At 34.1% G+C, this 9,462-nt stretch overlaps 1 long non-coding RNA gene across 1 annotated transcript; it reads right to left on the minus strand.

Moving 5' to 3' along the window:
* Positions 1-6,026: 6,026 nt before the first annotated feature.
* On the minus strand, positions 6,027-6,995 carry LOC147070940 (uncharacterized). Its single transcript, XR_015070888.1, has 3 exons — positions 6,829-6,995; positions 6,261-6,372; positions 6,027-6,166 (listed from the first exon to the last, which is right to left on the minus strand). It is a non-coding gene; the product is annotated as an uncharacterized LOC147070940 (long non-coding RNA).
* Positions 6,996-9,462: the final 2,467 nt, after the last annotated feature.

Here is a 9,462-nt window from a genome sequence, read left to right on the forward strand (position 1 = left end):
TATTTTTAAATCCTAATAATATTATGTATGCTGTATTGGCAAAACCTGCCATGCCACAAAAATAACCTCTTTATGTGAAAATAAAACAATAATCGTCGATAGAATATATTGTCTATAGTCGGTTTTAAATATTTTTATAAAAATTCTGAGAAACAAAAGAAATCGAAATTATAATGTTTGACACATTTTTCTTACATACATATTTTGTCCATTTTATTAAATTTATATGTTGTTAATATTGTTAAATTACTTGAACCTATCTATTTAAAGTGATTAGGAAGATAATACGTCATTATGACAAAAATGTATTGCGTATGTGTACCACAAAAAGGTTCAAAAAGCGAAAGTGAATCAAAAACAATGACTGAAAAAAAAAGTGTACGACCCAAGAAACATGTACTCAAAAAGAAACCTAAATCAAAACTTAAATCAATTCGTAAATCAAAATCTAAAAAGTCACCCAAAATAAACAAAAAAATCAAGAAAGTGTCAACAGGAATTGATATAACTCCATCGAGGAGTGTTCAAAAATCCAAACGTAAAAAAAAATCAAAGGGAACCATGAAGATCAGCAAGAAATCTAAGACAATTTCGAAATCAAAACGTCCAAAGAATAAAATATCGAGGAAAGTAAAACGAGTTAAAACATCCAAACCAACCAAAAGAATCAAAAAACCATCAACAGCAAATAATGTAAAAAGTGGTAAAAAATCCAAAGCGGTCAAAAAACCAAAAAGCGAACTGAAGCTGAGCAGGAAATCAAAGAAAATTAAAAAACCAAAACGCACAGAGAATAAAAAATCCTCTTCCAAAATTAAGCGAATGGTTAAGTCCAACGGGAAAGGTTATACCAGGCAAATATGTCGAGATAAACCGACTGGGCAGTTTAAATGTTTGAGAAAATGCACCAAAGATGAATTGACTACAATAAGATACAACAAAATTAAAACGCCGAAGGGAAAGAAAACACCTATGTCTTGTTGAGATTTTTTTTGGTCTATTAAACAAAATGTCATTGTGATACAATTATTTCACGTCATTATAAATTATATACGTAATAATTATATAAAATATATAATCTTCATGGCAGCTTATCATTTGGTTTTTAAATTAATTGTAATTCTAGCAATATTACATTATCCAGAGAAGCTACTCCAAAGAAATTCAATTGCATGAGTATGTAAATAATGTATCGAGGTTTTTGGATCTACTTGCAGGTACGTGACTACGATCAAAAATGTAAGAACGTTCGCACTACGTTTTACAGTGAATTGACGTTTTGGTAACTGTATGATTATTATTAATTGTAACAAGGTCGTATAAATAATGTTGGGTTTTTTACGTAGTTCCCAGGACTTTTATAATTCTTTAGTTCAAAGCAGACAAGAATGTTGGCAGATACGAGTAGCATTTTCTCCTATAATAATTAATTAATTAGTTATAATAAATTAACATTAACGTCATTTACCGGTAATATTGAATTGCTTATCCGTATTTGTAATTAGGTATTTCAGTTGGTCTTTTAGCGTCCATTCTACACACAAGACTGCTATCGGCGGCTATTGAGGGTTATTTTTCATATTTATGCATTGCGGTGGTTAATTATTAGAATTAGTTAACCGTTTTAACGGTCAAAAATGCTATGTTATAACAACACCTTTTTTGGCTGTGTTAACTTTTAGAGCGAGATATACAGTTTTGACAGTTTAGACGGCTAACTTATTGTAACAATTATAATACCTCAATACATAAATATGATAAGCTACTGTCACCACCTACCTGTAGGTAGGTGCCTTCGCACAATAAATTGATTAGTAATAAGCCGACATGTAAACCTGATCTCTAACTATACGGCTTAGTAAAACGCCTAAAAAAAAACGCTTCCTTGTCGAATCACATATAAATTGTTTATCTGTTCACAGGTTTTTACGCTACCCGTTCGGTATGTAAACGTATCGAACGGGGCATCGATTGCTGCGAGCAGGGTAATGCAGTGTGAAAGAATGATGGATGTAAAATTGCCTTGTTCTGTACAATAAAAAAACCTGTGACGATGTTATTATAAAGTGTTAGATATAAATGTATTATGTAACTGTATATTAGTATAAAAGGGGAAGAATGATTGTTAAATATAAAGAGACGAATGCAGTAGCGAGAGATTATTATAAGAGTGTAACATATAGAATATATTATGTAATAGTATGAAAGAAGAAGAATAACTGCTGATATAAAGAAGAAGAACGCGGTAGCGAGTGATTAGTATTAAAAGTGTATGTAAATTAATTAATATGTCATGTGGAACACACTAATCGAATAGTATTTCGATTCGTAAACTCATTAATAGCAAACTAATAATTATAGAATCAATTATCCGCGAGTGGCAACACTTAAAATTATAACGCAGCAACACCTACCAACGCGTTGGTATGGGTGTGCCTCTGTGCGTGTATACGAAAATGTTACCGGCTAAAAAGTATCCGGCGCACAGATTAACTCAGAAAATAACGCCTTAAGCCTCCCCCAAACCAAAGCGAATATTCGCGGCGAATATTCGCAGCGAATTATTCGCCAATCAAGCTTGTATTGGCTTACGGGACAGAGCACGCTTGCGCGACCGCCTTGCGTCTTGAGTGCGAATTTGCAGCGAATATTCGCTGCGATTTTCGGGAACTCTGTCGACAGCGAATTTATTCGCGGCGGACAATTTCGCCAAGGGAATTAGTAAAATCAAAATGGCGAAGACATTGAGCAGCTGATCGAGTTGGTCCGGAAATATCCAATCCTTTATGATTTCTCTGACAGTGACTACAAAACATAAGAAAGAAAGATAAGATATGGGATGAAATTGGCAGGAAAATTGTTGAAAATGGTATGAAGGTCGTCATAATAATATTATGTAGGTATCTTTGTCTAACCAAAGTATGTAAAGTTTTTTGACAGGATGAATACGCTATTATAAATAAATAACTTTAATCTAAGGTCCCGATATTTAAAAAATACATATTATTAATTTGCGTCATGCACAGCCTTTAATAACAGAAACTTTATAGGTAGGTAACTTTGATTGTTAGTGCACTGACAGTTCTAACTTATTGCGATCGTTTGACGTTTTGGTTTCGACTTTCGAGCAGTCATATCAATAATGTTATAATTAGGTATCAGTTACAATACTTCAATCATATTCGGTATCGGTCACGTAAATACCCATTTTATATTCGTCGATAATATCTTGATAATATTTTTTTAGGTTAGATAGGTAGTCTTTAAGATTATTTTTTTGCTTCTAACATTATGCAGCATAGCATTTCTATTGTAGCTAAAGATATAATATACATATAGGTAGATAAGTAGGTACTCCATGTCGTCATTGTGGTATTTTGTAAGGTTTTAGACCAAAAACCTTACATACTACTTACTATCAGGTTATTTACAGTAGGACATACCTAGGTTGTGTTTGTTTTTTGATCTCAAGAGACCTCAATCACAAAAACGATATTATGTACCTATATACCTACTAGGTATATATTTCCTTCATTATGTATAGGTATATTGAGCTAATTAACTGGTTTTGCCCAGTGCCGACCGCGAACCAAGATAATATCTACATGTTCCATGTACCTACCTAACATAACCAATGTTTTCTGTTTCACATTAATTTGTATACCTACAAACATTTTAAACTTAATTGAGATGTTCTTAAACTTCTGTTCATGTAATATTATGTCATTTTCACACACCGGACGAAGGCCCTTACTTATAAATAAAAAAATACTTACGTGGTTGAGCAAGGAATCAGATTAGATGTTTTATGAAGCCGTTTCTAGAGGTCAGGGTTACGTTTCGACTTGAGCTACTAAATGATTATTTTACACCGGGAGAAGCCCGCCTGTAACAGGGGTGTATCATAGGTATATCTTGGTCTGCATTAAGCAATAAGATTAATAATTTTATGTGCATGTAAATATAAAGGTCAGGTACCTCCTCTAAGTACATAATATTATATTATCATCATGGATACCTACCTGAATGATGTTGGAGATATACTAATGCTTTGTGATGAATTTAATTTTAGCAAAGATCTTCAACCTTTCAACGTAGGTACAAAGCACCAGAAGAAATTAAAAATGAAACCCCCGGCATTAACAGGAATAAAATAATATTTCATCATAAACATCAGTCGGGGTCATTCCACTGCTAGATGAAAGCCTCTTCTAGCTCCTTCCACTATTTTCGGTCTCTAGTTCTTCGCTGCTACATACTTTTATTGTACTTCACGTGAACAAAGAGATCAACTAAGTGAAGTGTCAATCAACAAAAGTGGCATTTGTGCACAATGTTAATGAATTTTCCAAAACATTAAGTGTGATAATATAATATACAAGGATGAATAAGGCGTGGGCGAGGGCCAAGGTCCATTTTATGATTCCTCTATTGATGTACCTATTTTTATTAAGAAAAATGTTTGCCGTAGAATGGGGTGAATACTGAATAGACCCTTTTTAAAATTTCTATTTTTCTGCTACACATTATTGGGACAAACATGAATGACTTAAAACCTGTTTCTATGGACATAATCATACTCTAAAATATTTTTCAACTACCATTTATTATCAAACAGCCAATTTTGTGTGATGTCTCTTTCTATCCAGCGTTGGGGTGATTATAGACATGGCGGGTGGATAGAATTGAATAATGGTAATTTCCTAATGTTAAAAATGTAATTAAGTACCTACTGTACATTACAAATTTATGTAGGTACATTTAAGTATGTAAATCAAAATCAAAAATATAAATTTAAATGTTATACAACACAGTATCATGTAAGTATTTAAAAAAACATATACTTACATAAACATCTATTTATCCAAGAATTATTTGATACTTGAATCTGTATTTTATTTACCATATTCGATGGATGTATGTGGTGTATTTTGTAAAATATTTGGTACGTATTTATTATTTAACTAAGCGTATTTAATTTGCTACGTGACCTGTAGCTCTTTTATAATCACAAATTATTGTTGAATGTTCCGAAAATGAGTTTATGTGCCGAAACAGCTGTCAAGGTAAATGACTCAGTTAAAGTAGAATTAACAAAAATAACTATATTTCAAAACCATTATAATCCATCTACCATGTAAACACCATTTCAAGTAATAAAGAAATAAAAAGTCACCTAATTAAATAATATTATACTAGAAAAAATATACTATCTATATACCCACTTAATTTTCATTTAAAGTTGTAAAACGCCCGGTTACTAAATAGAGGAAGGACAGAGTCTTCTGGCACGACCGAATCACATTGGAACGGTGTTATTGTCATTTGAAAGTAACAATACTGACACCTAAATGAGTCGCCTGTACTGCCAGAATCATCTGAACCCTGTCTACCTATCTATATACAATTTATTGTTATTTTTTTTCATATTTGTCCATTTTATTACAATATCGTGTTACTTTTAAAGCTCATTGTAATTCTAATAATTATATAAATATTTTTCTTGTATTCTGTGCAAAAATGATTATTAAAACTTTCTTAACCTAAACCAAGTATTTTTTATTGAATGATCCTGCAAAAATATTCAAGTACAGTTAAGTGACATATTTTGTTTCGGTGTATAAGCCATAAATAAATATACATAAATTATATTTAATATATACATGTATACTGTATGTATAGCCACGGTTGGTCTTGCACTTGTTGCTGTAGCTATGCGATCTGGTGTGGTCCATTATCCAAAAACACTCAATCACATCCCTGATCAAACAGCGGGCAGCCGTGTAGTGAGTCTGGCTGGCCTATGGTGGCACTAGAATGATTTCAATATACACAGTCTGTTAATTTGAATATGTTTTCGACTGAAAGTTGTAAAAATATTAGAAATCAGGATTTAAATAATTAAAAAACTGTTTCATGCAAAATTTTGATTCCTTTGAAGTACCTATACAAAATACGGATGAATATAAACCAAACAAAAATATTTGTTACTGGTACTGCCATAGTAAAGTAAAGTTTAACATACCCTAATAGAACAAAATTCCCAATTCTTGTCGTTCTGTAGATGTTTCATTTCAGTTTTTACCAACGATCCATTAAATATGAATTGGTCATAAACACTCAAAGGAAATCTGGCACTCACTGCCAGAATGTCCATGTCAGATACCTGCATAAAAATAAATGTCATGTTATGATATTATACGTAATGAATATGAATGTATCAGAAACAACATAGATTTTATTACGAATTTTACATTTACAGAAAATTTCCTGCGCTCATTTTTGAAAGTCTCCAAGTATGACGGGTATATTTGCACATGGGTGCAGTTAATGCACCCAATGATTTTCGGGAAACCTGCCCTTTCTTGAAGTCTGAAATTAAAAAATATTTTTACCGACACAAAATAATATTCCCGTTAAATTATTATTGAGTAGGTAATTTACTTGTGTCTATGTGCAGTTACTCTAGTTACATGACATGTACATTGTAATATTGTATAAATTGATCAGAGGGTATCAACACAACACTAAAGACTGTCAGCGCTGTATGGCGACTGTATGTAAGTATTACTAAGCACTGCTATTATGGCATCGGACACGTTTCCTATGCATCTGCTTACTGATGCCTGGCTCATTGCGCAGAAGACTTGGCCTACCCGTTTTTGGTACGCTCCCTCTGCGTAGAAACGCAAAATAGTCAAAACCTACAATTCAAATAACGGAGACATGTTATTTCAATAGCATATTACCTTCAAATCCTGTTAACCCTTCATGGTAAATGCTTATTTATAATATGTGCAGTTATGAAACTGAGTAAATCTATCTTACCTATGAGCCATGGCAATCTTGCCCTGTCATAAAGTAAGGTTATATTAAATGTCGATGTAATTTGTCGCACGCCATCTCATTATATCTTCAGCGTGTAATAAGCATTCAGAAGACGTGTACATTTTGTCAACACACAACTGTCACTTTGACATTCGTATATGTATTTAGTCTATGGCTGCATCCAATGCTGCCACCTTGTTTCAGATAATTAAAATACACTTTACGCAAAGTGGGTAAAAGTTGTAGCAATTCTGAAAGCGCTATAGTGTACGTATATTTTTCATATTTAATTCATACAAATTATAGAATATTTGGCGTAAAATATTAATATTATTTACAATTTTAAATCTGGCGCGTAAATAAAATTATTTAGTTTATGGCTGCGTCACTGACGCTTTGGTGTGGGGCCAAACGCGAAATTCGCATCAAATCCAAGCGGTAGCGACAGCGACAGCGAGGGCGTTTCGAATTCGCTGCGAATATTCGCTTTGGTTTGGGGGAGGCTTTAAAGTCTCTAGAATTCAACTTTTCGGAAATATTATTTCATTATTGTGTTCCTAATTAGGGTATTTATCGTCTGTAATATAAAGCATGAGGAAATTCGCATATTTAAGAAAGAGTAAATTCTTGATAGCAACAGACGGGAGCTTCGCCGATTTCTAATAAAATAAATTAAAATCACGACCTTTATGCAGCTGTGCGGTGTAAAGACAGCGGCTAAAAATAAGGCAATGCGGGGGAAATATCTCTAGCAGCCATCCACCTGCCGTCGAACAGTCTTTATCAAGATAATCGCCGACAGCCGATCAACCTAGAATCTTCACCAGGGCTTTCATAGTGGAGAAACGATACGTTTCGAAACAGACTTGAATTGCTCTCTCTCTCACCAACCTACCTACACCCATCATCATCATACCTACCGACCTACCTACCTACCTACCATCCCGTGAATAGTGTTACTGTGGACCAGTGCCTTCGTTGTTCCCCAAGTGCCGTGAATCAGGTGTAACCGAGAGGCACAAGCGCTGACGGTTCTGTTCGGTTCAGTGTGGTGTCGTGCGCGATTCGAGCCTTCAATCTCATCTTATACGTGATATCGACGACCCGGATCGCATAGTTCGACATCGCTCCCGTTCGGTACAGTTCGGTCAGTGAAACGTGCTTCAAGGCGACCGCCGGATCACCGCGCCCAAGGAACCGGGCTACAGATAACAATCTTTTCACTCTTTTTTTTTTCTTTTTTTCTTTTTACTTACCTTACTTAATTTTTACTACCCACTTGACTACATGATAGCCACTTACTTAAAATCTTAAATTTAAATATAAATTGCATCTATCATACCTATGCACAGAACCGGGCTACAGATAACATATTTTTTCCATCTTACTTTATCTCTCTTCTACCATTAACTCGCACTCTTTAACTACCTACTTAACTTACATGATAGCCACTTACTAAAAATCTTCACTAATTACTTATAGCTGTGATACTGACAACTATTGATAACCTAAACTACAGTAGACTATATAGAATCTTGCTGCTAGTATTGAGCAACAACCTACCATATATAACAATTCTCTGCAAATAACAATTTCTCTACCTATCATCTGCTATCTTATCATAATTTTTCTCTCCTATATCAAACCTTAACTTGCAGTCTTATAACTAACTACTTTTATATTTTAAATCTAAATTGCATACTTGTGCATAAAATCCCATCTTAGCTTACTAATTATATCCTTGCAGCCTCTGATCTCACTATTAAAATATTATATTCTACCTATTATATACCTATTATAAAATCCCTTCTTAATTACCTACTTATTGTGACTTTGACAGCTTCTTCTCACTACTAAAACATTATATCTCAGTAATAATCATACTCCATTATTCTATACGATTCCCTTAAAAACTTGCATTCTATTAACTACCAACCTGCTTTACATGATAATATCTTAAGCCTCTTATTTTTACCTAAAATATTAAATTTAAATTACATCTATCATACTTAGCCAGCCCTCACTTTTTAAAACATATATTAACTAAACCCCTAAATACGCTGGAATATACAAAGACTCACCGTCAGTATCGATCGGTGACCTGCTGTGTATATCTCCATAAATACATGAATTTTTCTCACATATTATAATTTGACTCTCTTTACCATCACTATAAAATCAAAATAAATTTAAATACGCCAGTTATAAATTTAAATACGCCAGTTATAGAATAGACAGCTCAAACTTACCCCACATAACATTTGCTGTTCCACTTAACAATGGCACCCCCCAACGAAATATCTGCCAACTTAATAATCTCAGCATTTCTGCGATTATTAACCAAGGCACCGCCACCATCTATTCATCAGGACCCTGCGATGAAGGCACTATATGATGAGACCCTGAAGAACGCAACCGCTTATCTATCCACCGACACCCCAGCAGTGGCAGTCACATCGACACCAACCACGTCCCGAGTCCAAACTCGGAGCAGCTCAAGGACTAAGCAACAACCACCGCCCAGCCAACAGATCCCAGCCTCACAATGGACCATCGCCCCAGATCCAGACTCCAGCCCAGAAGATGACGAATGTGAACTACTAGATTCCTCCGCATCGAGCCTATCCAGCACAA

Source organism: Rhyacophila brunnea, unplaced genomic scaffold (assembly GCF_057557595.1).
Source record: "Rhyacophila brunnea isolate RB1 unplaced genomic scaffold, BYU_Rbru_1.0 scaffold_21, whole genome shotgun sequence".
Lineage (NCBI taxonomy): Eukaryota > Metazoa > Arthropoda > Insecta > Trichoptera > Rhyacophilidae > Rhyacophila > Rhyacophila brunnea.